Raw genomic sequence first — 17,868 nt, forward strand, 5'->3', positions numbered from 1 at the left:
CCTCTTCCACGCCCTCTTATGAACTTTTGCCAGTGTCTAGCTGTTACTAATACTGATATGTGTTCTGAGTTTGATGAAATTCTAAGCATGTTATATGCCTCAAAATCACCTGAGAAGTATTCCAGTTTGACATGTTGCCACGGCAACAATATTTTTAGATATCAATATCCCCCCAGCAGATTTATATCGGCTGTGTTTTAACATTATTCTGATGAAGTTTGAAGCAAATCGAGTAAAAATAAGATGCTGAATTCAAAGCATTTTGAAAATGACACACTTCCTGCTGCCAGTTGGTGGCGCTATAACTTTGACTCCTAATAGTCACATATATGCGATCGACATCATACAATGAATAATCTGATGAAGTTTGATTAAAATTAGGAAATGTATGTGGATGGTATTAGACACTTCCTGTTTCTCAATTCTCGCCATAAATTCAACGCCTCGCTACGAGCAAACCGTTCGAGATATCAAAAATCCCCTGGCAATTTTTCATCCCCAATGTCTTGAGATCATGTTGACCGAGTTTGGTGGCAATCGAGTAAAAAACCTATGACAAGTATATCAAATTCCAGAGCATGCGCTTTTTACATAACTCTAAATAGCTGACTTCCTGTTGGGCGGAGCCTATGACATGCAATACGCAAGTTGTTCAGCACGATGAGATCTATATGTGTACTGAGTTTCATATTAATACGTGCAAGTATGTGTGAGCTATACAACAACATTTCTGACTGTGTTCCAGGGGGCGCCGTAGAGCCCCTGTGCCACGCCCGGGTCCCAGCCTCTGCAGGCTCCTAAAGGCCACAGATTCCAAAGTGTGTGCAAATTTTCAAGAGTTTTTGAGTATGTTAAGGACTCCAAAAGCCCCCACAACTTTGATGACAAATATGAATAATAAACCCTAAATAGCCAACTTCCTGTTGGGCGGAGCCTATGATATGCCATACGAAAGTTGTTTGTATGTTTGATGAGTTCTATACGTGTACCGAGTTTTGTACGTCTACGTACAAGTATGTATGATATATGGCCCTCCATATTCCAGGGGGCGCTGTAGAGCCCCTGTGCCACGCCCGTGTATCAGTCTCTGCCCGGCCCTAATGGCCGCAGGTTCCAATGTGTATGCCAATTTTCAAGACTTTTTAAGCATGTTAAGGGCCCCAAAAGCCCCCGTAACGTTAGAAAAAAAAAAAAAATAATAATAATAATTAAAGCTGCAAGCAGCGATGAACGGGCCCTCGCACCCGGGCTCACCGCCATCGTGTGGCTTTAGTAAAAAGGTGAACGTTGAGAAATATGCATTTAAACTCATAAATATAAGTGCAATATCAAAGTTTATTCCATATGTGTGCCAATATTCCTGTTGCCAGCAGGTGGCACTATCGTTATAATGGAATATTGGCCTTCAGATGTGTTCAAGCCAGTACCCTTATCACACATGTGAAGTTTGGGCAAGATCGGACATTTTATGCCAGAGTTATAACATCTTTTATTCCCATGGCGAGAAATCGAAATTCGTCATGGCGCCATGGACACGCCTTTTAACAAAAACTCAAGATCTTCACAACTAAACATCACACTGGTCTTTAGATTAGACTGACCACAAAAAAGAGAATTTCTGGGAGTAGTTTGTCACAGTGTAATAATGTCACTTCCTGTTTCCAATAGGTGGCGCTATGACTATAACTGAATATTGGCATGTCAATCTGTTCAGGTTCCGAGTCTTATCAAACATGTGAAGTTTGGGTCAGATTGGACATTGTATGTCTGAGTTATAGCAACTTCATTTTTCATGGCGAATCATCGAAATTCGCCAGGCCGCCACGGACACGAACTTGAACGAAAAATCAAGATCTTCACAATTTAACATCGCAAAGGCATTTAGATTAGGCATACCTAATTTGGTGTCGATCTGAATTAATCTCTAGGAGGAGTTCGTTAAAATACAACGCATGGAAATGGCAAAAATGACAAAAAATTTGCTCATAAAATAAAAAATATCTGACTTCCTGTTGGGTTTAGAATTTTGCCCCAAGAGTCTTTTTTGTAGGTCTTGGTGTGTTACATGTGTGTACCGATTTTCATACATGTGCGTGAAACATAGCTCGAGGCGCACACCGTTGAACGTGTATAGGTGGCGCTATCGAGCCATTTTGCCACGCCCACTTCTGAAACCCATATCAGACGTAAATTTTCGCCAGTTCGGAGGTGTGTGCAAATTTTCCTGACTTTTTGAGTATGTTTAGGCCTTCAAAAAGGCGAATCATTTGGCACCGTAATAATAATAATAATAAATATAGCTGCAAGCAGCGATGGCGGGCTCAAGCCACCAATGCCATCGCCACCCCGGTGGCATCAGGTAAACTGTGCCCAGCGGGCACATGCATTCACAATATCCCTCTGGCAGTGAGGTTTTAAAGGATATGGCGGTTAAAGGGTTAATCCGAATCATCTAGACTTTAAAATCACATTCACAGAACAATATATATATATATATATATATATATATATATATATATATATATATATATATATATATATATATATATAGTAACACTTTACAATAAGATTTTATTTATAAACATTATGTTAACATGAACAATATTTATATAGCATTCATTCATGTCAGTTAATATTCCAAACTTAAACATTAAAACATTGTTTTATTGTGATTTTTTTCCAAGCACATTTTACCAATTGCAAACCATATCAATCTTAATAACTACCATTATTTTTTATTTAATCATTTATGAGTGCTATACAATAGTCCAGGAAAGCTGGAAGAGAAAAACTCCTTATATTCATGTGCAGAATCATTAGGCATGTTTTCTTTTACAGATGAAATGCGCTAAAAAAGAGTTTTAACTCAAACTGTTTTAACTCAAAGTCGAAAATTATGAAATACCCATGAGAAATATCAAACACAAATGCAATACAGAAATGGATAAGTTAAGACTTAACCATTGTACAAAAATGCAGACTGGGTCATGAGGTCAGAAAAGAAGAAGAAAAAAAAAACAGGTCAAGAAGAACTGACAAAAATAATTGCAAAATAATTAGGAATTAATGTGAAGATTAATTTTTAGTCAATTCTGCAAGACAGACTTTCAGGAAAGGAGGTGGAATAAAAATGAGCTCCTAAATCTTAATCCCGGATTCTGGAAGATATATTCCTCAAACCATCAGACAAGAGGAGGTGGTGCTGGTCCTTCACGAGTCACTCTAATCTGTTCATAAAGCCTATATATAAAGTCTTAATATATAGTATTTCACAATACTTCATGGTATTCTAATTAAATCATTTTTTGGAATCTTAGATCTCTCAGAACCTGACACATTGTAATTCTGAGACTCCAGGAAAGTGTCAGTTCTGTAAAATGTTGGCACTGGAGACTAAATGGTCCCTGATAGTTTCACACCTTATTCACTTAACACACACATAAATTCTTTATTTGGATTAAAAGATAAGCATATATCATGGCTTAATCCAAATTTGACAGAAAGATGTACAACAGCAGCCAATATCTCAGTCCATTTTGCACATTAAGGGTAAAGGTGGCACCTGCGCCTCCATATATAGAGGCTACCGATTACTGCTGATACAGAGCAATATCTCGTCAGTTTTTTGGCCTTATTCTTATGTAGTCCACAGATCTGCAGGCCTCTTACACACAACTTGTGCACATGGCCTAAACTACCAAAAATGGGACAGAGTGAGATCAGATGTATGATAGTTTTTTAATTTTCTATCATCCATATAGTGTTGTATAGTCATGAAACTATGCATATTTCCTCAGAATGACTTGTCTTCTATGTGTAATTTTTTTTTAAAGTGTTTAGAAGCTGCACTTTAAAAAAATAAAAGACATTTACTGGTTACTTTTTACTGTTATTTCAAAAAATCACCACGACAAAACCATTCAAGCTATCCAAAATTCATCCGCACCTGTTCTGTAAGCTACATTCTTTAAACAGTGGTAAAAGAGGATGTGGTGCTGATCCTTCAAGAGTCACTCAAAACGTATCTGTCCATAAAGCCTATAAAGAATTATTCTTAATATACAGTTCACAATACTTCAGCTTGTTTTTCTAATTAAGTGAGGGTCATTTTATCAGTAAAATACATCAAATACATATTATTTTTCTTTGAAAGATTTCTATAAATGATTTAAATCATACGTGTTTCTACAATAATTATTTAAAAGTGATCCTATAGCGCCATCTGGTGGCCATTATTGGTACTAAGAATTGCAAGCTTGATTTATATGTTATGATAGTTTTAATTTTATGCTGGCTCTTGAAAATGATAAAGCTATGAAACTTACTGTGCTTCCTTCAAATGATGACTTCTACGTATATAAAAAATTATGAAGAGTTGGAATGAAAAATTTGAAAGATATAGTAAAATAACTATTGTATTTTTTTATGTTACTTTAATAAATCGCTATGGCCACACCATTTAAGGTATCCTAAACCCATTCACAATTTAACATTTTCAGTATATTGGCTTCATGTTAAAAAGTTTTGTGTGAACTACTTGTGTCTTCTTGGAGGAGTATGAATTCATTTACAGGCTGATTTTATCATAAATCCACAATAAAATTTCTGAGTTCTGTATCAATCTGTGTTGTTGTTTGTTTATTTTTATTTTTTTATTTTTCATAGGAAGAAAACTGACCCTTTACTCTCCTTTTTAATAAATGTGCTTATAAACCAAGAACAAGCTATTTATAGCTGTATTTATAAACTGCTTACTACTGACTATAAAAAATGGGACAAGGCTTTATAAAGCATGAACTGACTATTTACTAATGAGTGCAGTTATTATAAAGTGTTATCAATGCATTTGCTAATGTTAACAAATTAAACATTATTTTACAGTGTTATCAAATCCCTTAAATTATTTGTAAGTGTTTTGTAATGATTTTATTGACCTACAAGCATTTGTGAAAGTTCTGCTTGCATTACAGTTTAGTCTTGATCTGTGAGCTGAACAGATTTACTGTTACATCCATGAGATTATGTAAATTCAAATAAATATCATGTCACAGGATGTCAGAGGTCAGTATCAAATTAGTTTGAAATTATTATTTGCTGCACAAATAAGGTCAGAAAACTGTCAGAAAAGGATAAGGCCTAAGATTTCTATGTGAGTGGCTAAATTTATTTGTTTTAATACTTATAATGCATAAACTATGAAATTATACAAAATGTATAAAAAAGTACAACAGTTATTGTTTTCCAATGTTTTTTATTTATTTATTTATTTTAATTTTTTTGGATTGACATTTCAAAAAATTAGCCTACTGCATTCATTCTAAACAGCTTGAATAAAACCTGTTAATATTTATTATAGACCACTGTAACTGTGTAGAATCTAACAAACAAGTTCATTATGAAAATAAAAGTGTGTACACCAGATAAATTGGACGATAAAGAAATTGCTAACAGTAGTATAATAGAGCATGTTTTAGGTTTTTAGGCGTTTAGATGCAGAAATGGACAAATCAAATGTAAAATATAATGTAACTGATTTAATTAAAAATAGATTAAGTCTTGTTAGAGCAAAATAATAAATAAATACATACACACATTAAAAAAGCAGCCAAGATGAATGAGTTTAATTTTTTATATAGATTAAAATTGAAGACAGAAGCAGCTGGTATATGCGGTCACTTAATATTAAAATCCAGTAGATCCACTTCAGATTTATTTCTCAACAGTTTATGTTCACGTGGCTGTTTTCGTTTATATTAGCCAAGCTATTATGTAGAATCCTGCAGCTCCAGAGATATATGTTATTCTGCCAGTCGCGCTTTCAAATAGTCTTGCACACTTAAACGGGTCACAAACACCTGCATTTAGCTCGTGTTGTGTTATAATGGATGTATTGTGTGCATTTATGGCAATAATTTATTTTAAAAAGCTCTTAAACAAGAATAAATTCGTTAGTTTTGAACTTGTGATACTGTGCGCGCTGATCGGAGGCAGTGATTTCAGATAGGCAGCTGCGAATATTTCATTTTCACACAAACAGTTCAAAAACATCTTAATTTAGCTATTGGTGTGCTCTAATTGGTGAATTGTGTGATATCTCTGCAATACTTTATTTTTAATAGCTATAAAACAAGAATAAACTCGTTTTTTTCTGAGCTCGTCATTCCACACGCTCCTGCTCAGAGCGTGATTCATCTCTCATGTTTCTCACATATCACTGACCACACATCCATTATTAATGAGCCCTGACCTGATAATAATCATATATGTTGGTTTAGCTTGTCAGTGTGAATTAAATCCAAGTATTTATTTGTATTTTAACCTATTTAAAAGTGAAACCAAAAGACAGTCTCCTCCCTTTTTTAGTCCGGTAACTGCACCTGTAGGGGCGCTATTTCTCTCAGACAATGGAAGTCTAAGCACACACACTCAAACAGAGGGACAGAGTGATATGATATGTCTTGATATGATATGACAGTTTTTTAATTTTCTGTTATCCATACAGTGTTGTAAAGTCATGGAACTATGCATATTTACTCAGAATAACTTTTTTTCTGTATGAAAAAAGGTTTTGAAGTGTTTGGAATTTAAAAATGCAGGAAAATTAATAATTCCATCTTTATTGTCATTTAAAAAAATCACCACGACAAAACCATCCAAGCTATCCAAAACCCATTCACAATTTAAGTTCCTCAATGTTTTTTCAACATGTACACCAAGTTTGGTGTGTATAGTGTTACTCTCCTCTGAGCAGTATGCATTAATTCACAGCTAAATGTAAAAAACAATCCACATTCAAATCAAAATAGCCGACTTCCTGTTGGTCGTAGCTGATGACTGTGAATTAGAAAGTTGTCCGTCTTGATAAGAACAATTTTTGTACTGAGTTTGGTGTCTGTAGCTAAAACTAACCCCCTCACTTTTGACAAAAGGTGGCGCTATAGAGTGCCTCTTCCACGCCCTCTTATGAACTTTTGCCAGTGTCTAGCTGTCACTAATACTGATATGTGTTCTGAGTTTGATGAAATTCTAAGCATGTTATATGCCTCAAAATCACCTGAGAAGTATTCCAGTTTGACATGTTGCCACGGCAACAATATTTTTAGATATCAATATCCCCCAGCAGATTTATATCGGCTGTGTTTTATCATTATTCTGATGAAGTTTGAAGCAAATTGAGTAAAAATAAGATGCTGAATTCAAAGCATTTTGAAAATGACACACTTCCTGCTGCCAGTTGGTGGCGCTATAACTTTGACTCCTAATAGTCACATATATGCGATCGACATCATACAATGAATAATCTGATGAAGTTTAATTAAAATTAGGAAATGTATGTGGATGGTATTAGACACTTCCTGTTTCTCAATTCTCGCCATTAAATTCAACGCCTCGCTACGAGCAAACCGTTCGAGATATCAAAAATCCCCTGGCAATTTTTCATCCCCAATGTCTTGAGATCATGTTGACCAAGTTTGGTGGCAATCGAGTAAAAAACCTATGAGAAGTATATCAAATTCCAGAGCATGCGCTTTTTACATAACTCTAAATAGCTGACTTCCTGTTGGGCGGAGCCTATGACATGCAATACGCAAGTTGTTCGGCACGATGAGATCTATATGTGTACTGAGTTTCATATTAATACGTGCAAGTATGTGTGAGCTATACATCAATATTTATGACTGTGTTCCAGGGGGCGCCGTAGAGCCCCTGTGCCACGCCCGGGTCCCAACCTCTGCAGGCTCCTAAAGGCCACAGATCCAAAGGTGTGTGCAAATTTTCAAGAGTTTGTGAGTATGTTAAGGACTCCAAAAGCCCCCACAACTTTGACGACAAATATGAATAATAAACCCTAAATAGCCAACTTCCTGTTGGGCGGAGCCTATGATATGCAATACGAAAGTTGTTTGTATTGATGAGTTCCATATGTGTACCGAGTTTCGTACGTCTACGTACAAGTATGTATGATATATGGCCCTCCATATTCCAGGGGGCGCTGTAGAGCCCCTGTGCCACGCCCGTGTATCAGTCTCTGCCCGGCCCTAATGGCCGCAGGTTCCAATGTGTGTGCCAATTTTCAAGACTTTTTAAGCATGTTAAGGGCCCCAAAAGCCCCCGTAACGTTAGAAAAAAATTATAATAATAATAATAATTAAAGCTGCAAGCAGCGATGATCGGGCCCTCGCACCCGGGCTCACCGCCAGCAAGCGGCTTTAGTAAAAAAAGCGAACGGCGAGAAATATGCATTTAAAGTCGTAAATATAAGTGGAATATGTCAGTCATTTATATGTGCCAATCTTCTTTTTGCCAGCAGGTGGCGCTATCATTATAATGGAATATTTTCCTTCAGATGTGTTCAGGCCAAGACTCTTATCAAACATTTGAAGTTTGGGGAAGATCGAATATTTTATGCCTGAGTTACAACAACTTCTCTTCCTATGGCGAGACATCAATTTTGTCATGGCGCCATGGACACGACCCTTAACAAAAACTCAAGATAGACTGACCACGAAAAAGACATTAATGGCAAAAAATTTCTAGGAGTAGTTTGTCGCAGTGTAAAATATGACACTTCCTGTTGCCAATAGGGGGCACTATATATCTTTGTTGTTCTGTCCTTTCATCTGCTCACTGCATTTGTTAACTGTGTCTTACAAGTGGTTTTTAAAAGTAAAAATTACTTCAATTTCAGTCTCTTTCAATATAAGTGTTTATATAAATGTTAATTAAAGCTTAGTTAAAATATTTTAATACATTATTAATAATATTTTTTTTATTACATTTTTATTTTAAAATTAGTTTATGTACTGTGAAAAAACATAAATAATAATATTTTTAATGATAGGAATAACTAACATAAAAAAGATTAATAAATTATCTGAAAAATAGATTGTTCATTGTTAGTTCATGTTAGTTAATGCATTAACTAATGTAAACCAAAGAGAGCTTATTCGCACTTTTCATGATCTATAACCATTTTTAAAAATACTTTTATTGATCTATAAACATTTCTGAAATTATTATATAAAACTATATTACCAGTAAAATTCATTAGCTTTTTAAAATACATATTGTTTTACTTTAAAAGATTTTTATAAATGATTTAAATGCTTTATAGACGTTTCTAAAACAATTATTTAAAAGTAATCCTATAGCTCCATCTGGTGGTGGCCATGATAGGTATTACACACTGCAAGTTTGGTGTTGCTATCTGAACCAGTCCGAATGAAGCGTTCCTAAATGGAGCAGGAGAACAGGACAGACTGTGCATATACCTATGCAAGGCCAGGTTCACAAGCTCTATCTGTAATGCATATTTTTTTCAGAGCCCATGTTAATGGATCAGAGCATTCACACTGCACATGGTAAAAGATGTGAACAGAAAAGGTTAGAAGTAGAAAGGTGTGAAAAGAATGAATATCTAGCGCATGAGCATAGAGAGAGTTGTGAGTGCACAGGACACAGTTTGAGCAGAGGAAACGAGTTTTAAGCGCGCGCACGCTCTCCGAGCAAAAGCAGCATGTATCAGAGGACGCGTTTTTTGTCAAAGTAAAGGAAATGTGCATGCAAGCGGAGAGATTCATGCTCGCACATTATTTTAATGTGTTTTTGCGTAACAATAACATGCTCTCGCTACTGCGTCTGCACCACATACACATACTGTATACACTCTTCAAACAGTGAACCTGTATAATCTATAACAAATCTATTTCAACACCTGAAGCATCGCTACAATGAGCTCAATGACCAATGCATGACAAGAAGACATGCCTAAAAATTCAGCACTCCTGAATATGAGTATTTCACTTCCAGCCATCGAGGACAATTATATATATCATTCATAAATCATGAAATACCAGATCTATAGTATTTATTAAGATTGATGTGATTTGAAATTGGTAAAATGTACTTGGAAAAAAATGTCATCAGAATATCAACGTGCCTTATTATTATGTACTTTGTGAAAAAGCATTTTTAACAATTTTATTGATCTATAAGCATTTGTAAAATATGTTTGCCTGCATTACAGCTTAGTCTTTATCTGTGAGCTGAACTGTTTTACTGTTAAATCAGCAAGATTACAAATTGTACTAGGTTTTTTTCGTCCCTAAAAATGATAGAAAATGATAGAGAGATTTATTAAGCTGTAATGATGAAAAAAATCAACAACACACAATTACAGTTTTTTTCTGGTGATTAAAGAGATGTTAACTCTCTCTCTCTCTCCCTATCTCTCTCTCTCTCTGCCAGGCAGGTCCTCAAGCACCCCCCCCCCCCCTTTCCCTCACACAGAGACAATGCCAGAGAGTGAGATCAGATGTCTGACAGTTTTATAATTTTATTTTAATCTTACAGTTTTGTAAAGTTGTGAAACTATGAATATTTCCTCAGAATCGCATGTTCTCTAAATGAAAAATGGTTTTGAAATGTTTGGAAGCTGCAATTTAAAAATACCAGACAATTAATGTTTCCCTTTTTACTGTTATTTCAAAAAATCACCACGGCAAAACCGTTCAAGCTATCCAAAATCCATTCGCAATTTAAGTTCCTCAATGTTTTTTCAACATGTAGACAAAGTTTGGTGTGTATAGTGCACTTCCCCTGTGAGGAGTATGCATTAATTCACAGCCGAATTTGCCAAAAATACATATTCAAATCAAAATAGCTGACTTCCTGTTGGTCGTAGCTTATGACTGTGAATTAGAAAATTGCCCGTCTTGATAAGAACAATTTATGTACCAAGTTTGGTGTCTGTAGCTAAAACTAACCCCCCCACTTTTGACAAAAGGTGGCGCTATAGAGTGCCTCTATCACGTCCTTTTAAAAGCTTATGCCATTGTCTAGATATCATTAATACGGATATGTGTTCTGAGTTTAATGTAAATCTGAGCTTGTTGTCTGCCTCAAAATCACCATAACAGAATATTCAAGTTTGACACGTTGCCATGGCAACACTATATTAGATATCAGTATACCCACAACAGATTTACATCAGCTGTATTTTGTCATTATTCTGATGAAGTTTGAAGCAAATCGAGTAAAAATAAGACTCTGAATTAAAAGAATTTTGAAAATGACACACTTCCTGCTGCCAGTTGGTGGCGCTATACCGTTGACTCTTAATAGTCACATATATGCGATCGGTATCATACAACGAACAAACCAATGAAGTTTGATCAAATTCAGGAAATGTATGTGGATGTTATTAGACATTTCCTGTTTCTCATTTCTCGCCATAATTGCCACGCCTCGCCACGTGCAAACCGTTCCAGATATCAAAAATCCCCTCGCAATTTTTCATCCCCAATGTCTTGAGATCATGTTCACCGAGTTTGTTGGCAATCAAGTAAATAACCTATGACAAGTATATCAAATTCCAGAGCATGCTTTTTATAAACAGCCCTGGATAGCTGACTTCCTGTTGGGCGGAGCCTATGACATAAAGTGTGAAAGTTGTTCAGCTCAAAGAGATCTATAAGTGTACCGCGTTTCATATAAATATATGCAAGTGTGTGTGAGCTATGGTTCAAGATTTCTGACTGTGTTCCAGGGGGCGCTGTAGAGCCCCTGTGCCACGCCCAGGTCCCAGTCTCTGTGGCGTCCTGATGGCCGCAGATTCCAATGTGTGTGCCAATTTTCAAGAGTTTTTGAGCATGTTAAGGCCCCCAAAACCCCCCGGAAGGTTTAATAAAAAATAAAAATAATAATAAATATAGCTGCAAGCAGCGATGGCGGGCTCAAGCCACCAATGCCATCGCCACCCCAGTGGCATAAGGTAAACTGTGCCCAGCGGGCACATGCATTCACAATATCCCTCTGGCAGTGAGGTTTTAAAGGATACAGCAGTTAAAGGGTTAATCCGAATCATCTAGACATTAAAATCACATTTATATATATATCCCATATATATATATTTCATATGTATATCCCATATATATATCCCATATATATATATATATATATATATATATATATATATATATATATATATATATATATATATATATATATATATTAATCCCGGATTCTGGAAGATATATTCCTTAAACCATCGGACAAGAGGAGGTGGTGCTGGTCCTTCACGAGTCACTCTAATCTGTTCATAAAGCCTATATATAAAGTCTTAATATATAGTATTTCACAATACTTCATGGAATTCTAATTAAATCATTTTTTGGAATCTTAGATCTCTCAGAACCTGACACATTGTAATTCTGAGACTCCAGGAAAGTGTCAGTTCTGTAAAATGTTGGCGCTGGAGACTAAATGCTCCCTGATAGTTTCACACCTAATTCATTTAACACACACACACACACACACATTACCCACAGTGACAGAGGGACAGAGTGACATCAGATGTATGATAGTTTTTTAATTTTCTATCATCAATATAGTGTTGTATAGTCATGAAACTATGCATATTTCCTCAGAATGACTGGTCTTCAATGTGTAAATTTTTTTGAAGTGTTTAGAAGCTGCACTTTAAAAAAATAAAAAGACATTTACTGGTTCCTTTTTTACTATTATTTCAAAAAATCACCACGACAAAACCATTCAAGCTATCCAAAATTCATTCGCACCTGTTCTGTAAGATTAATTCTTTAAACAGTGGTAAAAGAGGATGTGGTGGTGAACCTTCAAGAGTCACTCAAAACGTATCTGTCCATAAAGCCTATGAAGAATTATTCTTAATATACAGTTCACAATACTTCAGCTTGTTATTCTAATTAAGTGAGGGTCATTTTATCAGTAAAATTCATAAAATTCATATTATTTTTCTCTGAAAGATTTCTATAAATGATTTAAATCATACTTGTTTCTACAATAATTATTTAAAAGTAATCCTATAGCTCCATCTGGTGGTCATTATTGGAACTAAGAATTGCAAGCTTGTAAGTTATGATAGTTTTAATTTTATGCTGGCTCTTGAAAATGATAAAGCTATGAAACTTACTGTGCTTCCTTCAAATGATGACTTCTACTTATATAAACAAAAATTATGAAGAGTAAGAATGAAAAATTTTAAAGATATAGTAAAATAACTATTGCATTTTTTATGTTACTTTAATAAATCTCTATGGCAACACCATTTAAGCTATCCTAAACCCATTCACAATTTAACATGTCAGTATATTGGCATCATGTTGAAAAAGGAGTATGGAGCAGTATGAGGAGGAGTATGAATTCATTTACAGGCTGATTTTATCATAAATCCACAATAAAATTTCTGAGTTCTGTATCAATCTGTGTGGTTGTTTGTTTATTTTTATCTTTTATTTTTCATAGGAAGATAACTGACCCTTTACTCTCCTTTTTAATAAATGTGCTTATAAACCAAGAACAAGCTATTTATAGCTGTATTTATAAACTGCTTACTACTGACTATTAATATTGGGACAAGGCTTTATAAAGCATGAACTGACTATTTACTTTTTGAGTTTTAAATTATTATTTGCAGCACAAATAAGGTTTTTTAGGATTTTTTAAAATCCCTAAAACTGTCAGAAAAGGATAAGGCCCAAAATTACTATGTTAGTGGCAAAATGTATTTGTTTTTATAACTATAATGCATAAACTATGAAATTATACAAAATGTATAAAAAAGTACAACAGTTATTGTTTTCAAATGTTTTTTATTTATTGGAAAACAATAACAATAATTTTTAGGGGGGATTTACATTTTAAAAAATTAGCCTACTGCAATCATTCTAAACAGCTTGAATAAAACCTGTTAATATTTATTATAGACCACTGTAACTGTGTATAATCTAACAAACAAGTTTATTATGAAAATGGAAGTGTGTACACCAAATAAATTGGACGATAAAGAAAATATAATAGTCAATAGTATAGTAGAGCATGTTTTAGGTTTTTTTTATGCGTTTAGATGCAGAAATGGACAAATCAAATGTAAAATAAAATTGAATTGATTTAATTAAATATAGATTAATTCTTGTTAGAGCAAAATAATAAATAAATAAATAAATAAATAAATACTTACACACATTAAAAAAGCAGCCAAGATGAATGAGCTTTATTTTTTATATAGATTAAAATGAAGACAGAAGCAGCTGGTATATGCGGTCACTTAATATTAAAATCCGATCCACTTCAGATTTATTTCTCAACAGTTTATGTTCACGTGGCTGTTTTCGTTTATATTAGCCAAGCAATTATGTATTTTGAAATAATCTTGTCCGTGATGTGTTCGTTCGTACGACGAAAGGCAGAATCCTGCAGCTCGAGAGATATATGTTATTCTGCCAGTTGCGCTTTCAAACAGTCTTGCGCACATAAACGGGTCACAAACACCTGTATTTAGCTCGTGTTGTGTTATAATGGGTGTATTGTGTGCATTTGTGGCAATAATTTATTTTAAAAAGCTCTTAAACAAGAATATATTCGTTTGTTTTGAACTTGTGACACTGTGCGCGCTGATCGGAGGCAATGATTTCAGATAGACAGCCGCAAATATTTCATTTTCACACAAACAGTTCAAAAACATCTGAATTTAGCTCTTGGTGTGTTCTAATTGGTTGATTGTGTGATATCGCTGTAATAATTTATTTTTAAAAGCTTTAAAACAGGAATAAATTCGTTTTCTCTGAGCTCTTTACTCCAGACGCTTGTGATCACAGCGGTGATTCATCTCTCCTATTTCTCACGTATCTCTGGCCAGAAATAATTTATCCATGAGCCCTGAACCGGTAATAATCAGATATGTTGGTTTAGCTTGTCAGTGTGAATTAAATCTAAGTATTTATTTGTATTTTTAACCGATTTAAAAGTGAAAGTAAAAGTCCGGGAATTGAACCTGTAGGGGCGCTATTTCTCTCAGACAATGGAAGTCTAAGCACATATACTCAAACTGAGGGCCAGAGTGAGATGAGATGTTTGACAGTTTTTTTTAATTTTCTGTTATCCATACAGTGTTGTAAAGCCGTGAAACTATGCATATTTCCTCAGAATTACTTATTTATCTGTATGAAAAAAATCTTTGACGAGTTTGGAAGCTGCAATTTAAAAATACAATAATGATTCCCTTTGTAAGGTCATTTAAAAAAATCACCACGGCAAAACCATTCAAGCTATCCAAAATCCATTCACAATTTAAGTTCCTATCAGAAATACTGATGTGTGTTCAGAGTTTTGTGAAATTCTAAGTATGTCATTTGCCTCAAAATCACCTGAGAAGTATTCCAGTTTGACATGTTGCCACGCCAACAATTTTTTAGATATCAATATCCCCCTTGCAGATTTATATCGGCTGTGTTTTAACATTATTCTGATGAAGTTTGAAGCAAATCGAGTAATAATAAGATGCTGAATTCAAATCATATTGAAAATGTCACACTTCCTTCTGCCAGTTGGTGGCGCTATAACTTTGACTCCTAATAGTCACATATATGCGATCGACATCATACAACGAATAATCTGATGAAGTTTGATTGAAATCAGGAAATGTATGTGGATGGTATTAGACACTTCCTGTTTCTCATTTCTCGCCATAATTTCAACGCCTCGCCACGAGCAAACCGTTCGAGATATCAAAAATCCCCTGGCAATTTTTCATCCCCAGTGTCTTGAGATCATGTTGACCGAGTTTGGCGGCAATCGAGTAAAAAACCTATGACAAGTATTTCAAATTCCAGAGCATGCGCTTTTTACATAACTCTAAATAGCTGACTTCCTGTTGGGTGGAGCCTATGACATGCAATACGAAAGTTGTTCGGCACGATGAGATCTATATGTCTACTGAGTTTCATATGAATATGTGCAAGTATGTGTGAGCTATACATCAACATTTCTGACTGTGTTCCAGGGGGCGCCGTAGAGCCCCTGTGCCACGCCCGGGTCCCAGCCTCTGCAGGCTCCTAAAGGCCACAGATTCCAAAGTGTGCGCAAATTTTCAAGAGTTTTTGAGTATGTTAAGGACCCCAAAAGCCCCCACAACTTTGACGAAAAATTTGAATACTAAACCCTAAATAGCCAACTTCCTGTTGGGTGGAGCCTATGATATGCAATACAAAAGTTGTTTGGATTGATGAGATTTATATGTGTACCGAGTTTCATACGTCTACGAGTAAGAATGTATGATATATGGCCCTCCATATTCCAGGGGGCGCTTTAGAGCCCCTGTGCCACGCCCGTGTATCAGTCTCTGCCCGGCCCTAATGGCCGCAGGTTCCAATCTGTGTGCCAATTTTCAAGACTTTTTAAGCACGTTAAGGGCCCCAAAAGCCCCCGAGACGTTGGAAAAAAAAAATAAATAAATAATAATAATAATAAATATAGCTGCAAGCAGCGATGGCGGGCTCAAGCCACCAATGCCATCGCCACCCCCGGTGGCATCAGGTAAACTGTGCCCAGCGGGCACATGCATTCACAATATCCCTCTGGCAGTGAGGTTTTAAAGGATATGGCGGTTAAAGGGTTAATCCGAATCATCTAGACTTTAAAATCACATTCACAGAACAATATATATATATATATATATATATATATATATATATATATATATATATATATATATATATATATATTAGGGCCGGGACTTTAACGCGTTAATTGAGATTAATTAATTACACAAAAAATAACGCGTAAACTAAGATTAATTAATTACAGAAAAATAAATTCCCGCATTTTTAATAACTTATTTTTGCACCGCAGAACGTTTCTCACTGGATTTGTTTCGGCGGACCGATTATACTGAAGCACCAACTGGCGTTCGCTTCGCATATCACTACTGTCTATGATATCACTGCAGCACATCGAGCCTCAAGTATCACCTCAACGCAAAACATATAGCAGCTAGCGTGGACTTTACACGTTATGTTGAACTATATATTATTTTGTTGGTGCAACAGTTTATGTTGAACTCGTTATTGTTTTGGCCAAGGTTATTGAGAGTTGGACTTAGTATGTTATGGCCTCTGAAGCAACAGAGAGATGTTTTCTAATAGTCAGTGTTTCCAATGTTCTGAATGTAATTGACAGTATTGTGTTTTACTTAAAAAACTCTTTACAGAAGGTTCCAGCACCTATAAGCTTCCTGAATTTCTGAAATGTACTATTTCTAAATTGTTTCTAAATATGCTATTGCTACACTTCATGGCAAAAATTGCACTGGTCTGCTACACTTGGTTGAACAAAAATAAACAATATTTTGTTGCTTAAGCTTATGTATTCAGTCATTATTCAATGGTATATTATAAATCCATGTGAAAAAAAAAATTACTTCTCACTGTTCTCAGGTCAAATATTTATATGCGATTAAAATGCGATTAATTTCAATTAATTAATTACAAAGCCTCTAATTAATTAGATTAATTTTTTTAATCGAGTCCCGGCCCTAACATATATATATATATATATATATATATATAGTAACACTTTACAATAAGATTTCATTTATAAACATTATGTTAACATGAACAATATTTATATAGCATTCATTCATGTCAGTTAATATTCCAAACTTAAACATTAAAACATTGTTTTATTGTGATTTTTTTCCAAGCACATTTTACCAATTCCAAACCATATCAATCTTAATAACTACCATTATTTTTTATTTAATAATTTATGAGTGTTATACAATAGTCCAGGAAAGCTGGAAGAGAAAAACTCCTTATATTCATGTGCAGAATTATTAGGCATGTTTTCTTTTACAGATGAAATGCGCTAAAAAAGAGTTTTAACTCAAACTGTTTTAACTCAAAGTCGAAAATTATGTAATACCCATGAGAAATATCAAACACAAATGCAATACAGAAATGGATAAGTTAAGACTTGACCATTGTACAAAAATGCTGACTGGGTCATGAGGTCAGAAAAGAAGAAGAAGAAAAAAAAACAGGTCAAGAAGAA

At 34.8% G+C, this 17,868-nt stretch overlaps 2 long non-coding RNA genes across 2 annotated transcripts in view; one reads left to right on the forward strand and one right to left on the reverse strand.

The window, feature by feature from the left end:
• The window catches only part of LOC128026553 (uncharacterized), a 91,987-nt gene extending 80,536 nt beyond the window's left edge, over positions 1-11,451 (reverse strand). The window contains exon 1 of the long non-coding RNA XR_008186451.1: positions 11,354-11,451. This is a non-coding gene — a long non-coding RNA (uncharacterized LOC128026553). The remainder of the gene's footprint in view (positions 1-11,353) is intronic.
• LOC128026574 (uncharacterized) overlaps positions 1-17,868 on the forward strand; it is a 51,381-nt gene that overhangs the window by 9,650 nt on the left and 23,863 nt on the right. The window contains exon 2 of the long non-coding RNA XR_008186457.1: positions 2,993-3,119. This is a non-coding gene — a long non-coding RNA (uncharacterized LOC128026574). The remainder of the gene's footprint in view (positions 1-2,992; positions 3,120-17,868) is intronic.

This window comes from Carassius gibelio, chromosome A2 (assembly GCF_023724105.1).
Source record: "Carassius gibelio isolate Cgi1373 ecotype wild population from Czech Republic chromosome A2, carGib1.2-hapl.c, whole genome shotgun sequence".
NCBI lineage: Eukaryota > Metazoa > Chordata > Actinopteri > Cypriniformes > Cyprinidae > Carassius > Carassius gibelio.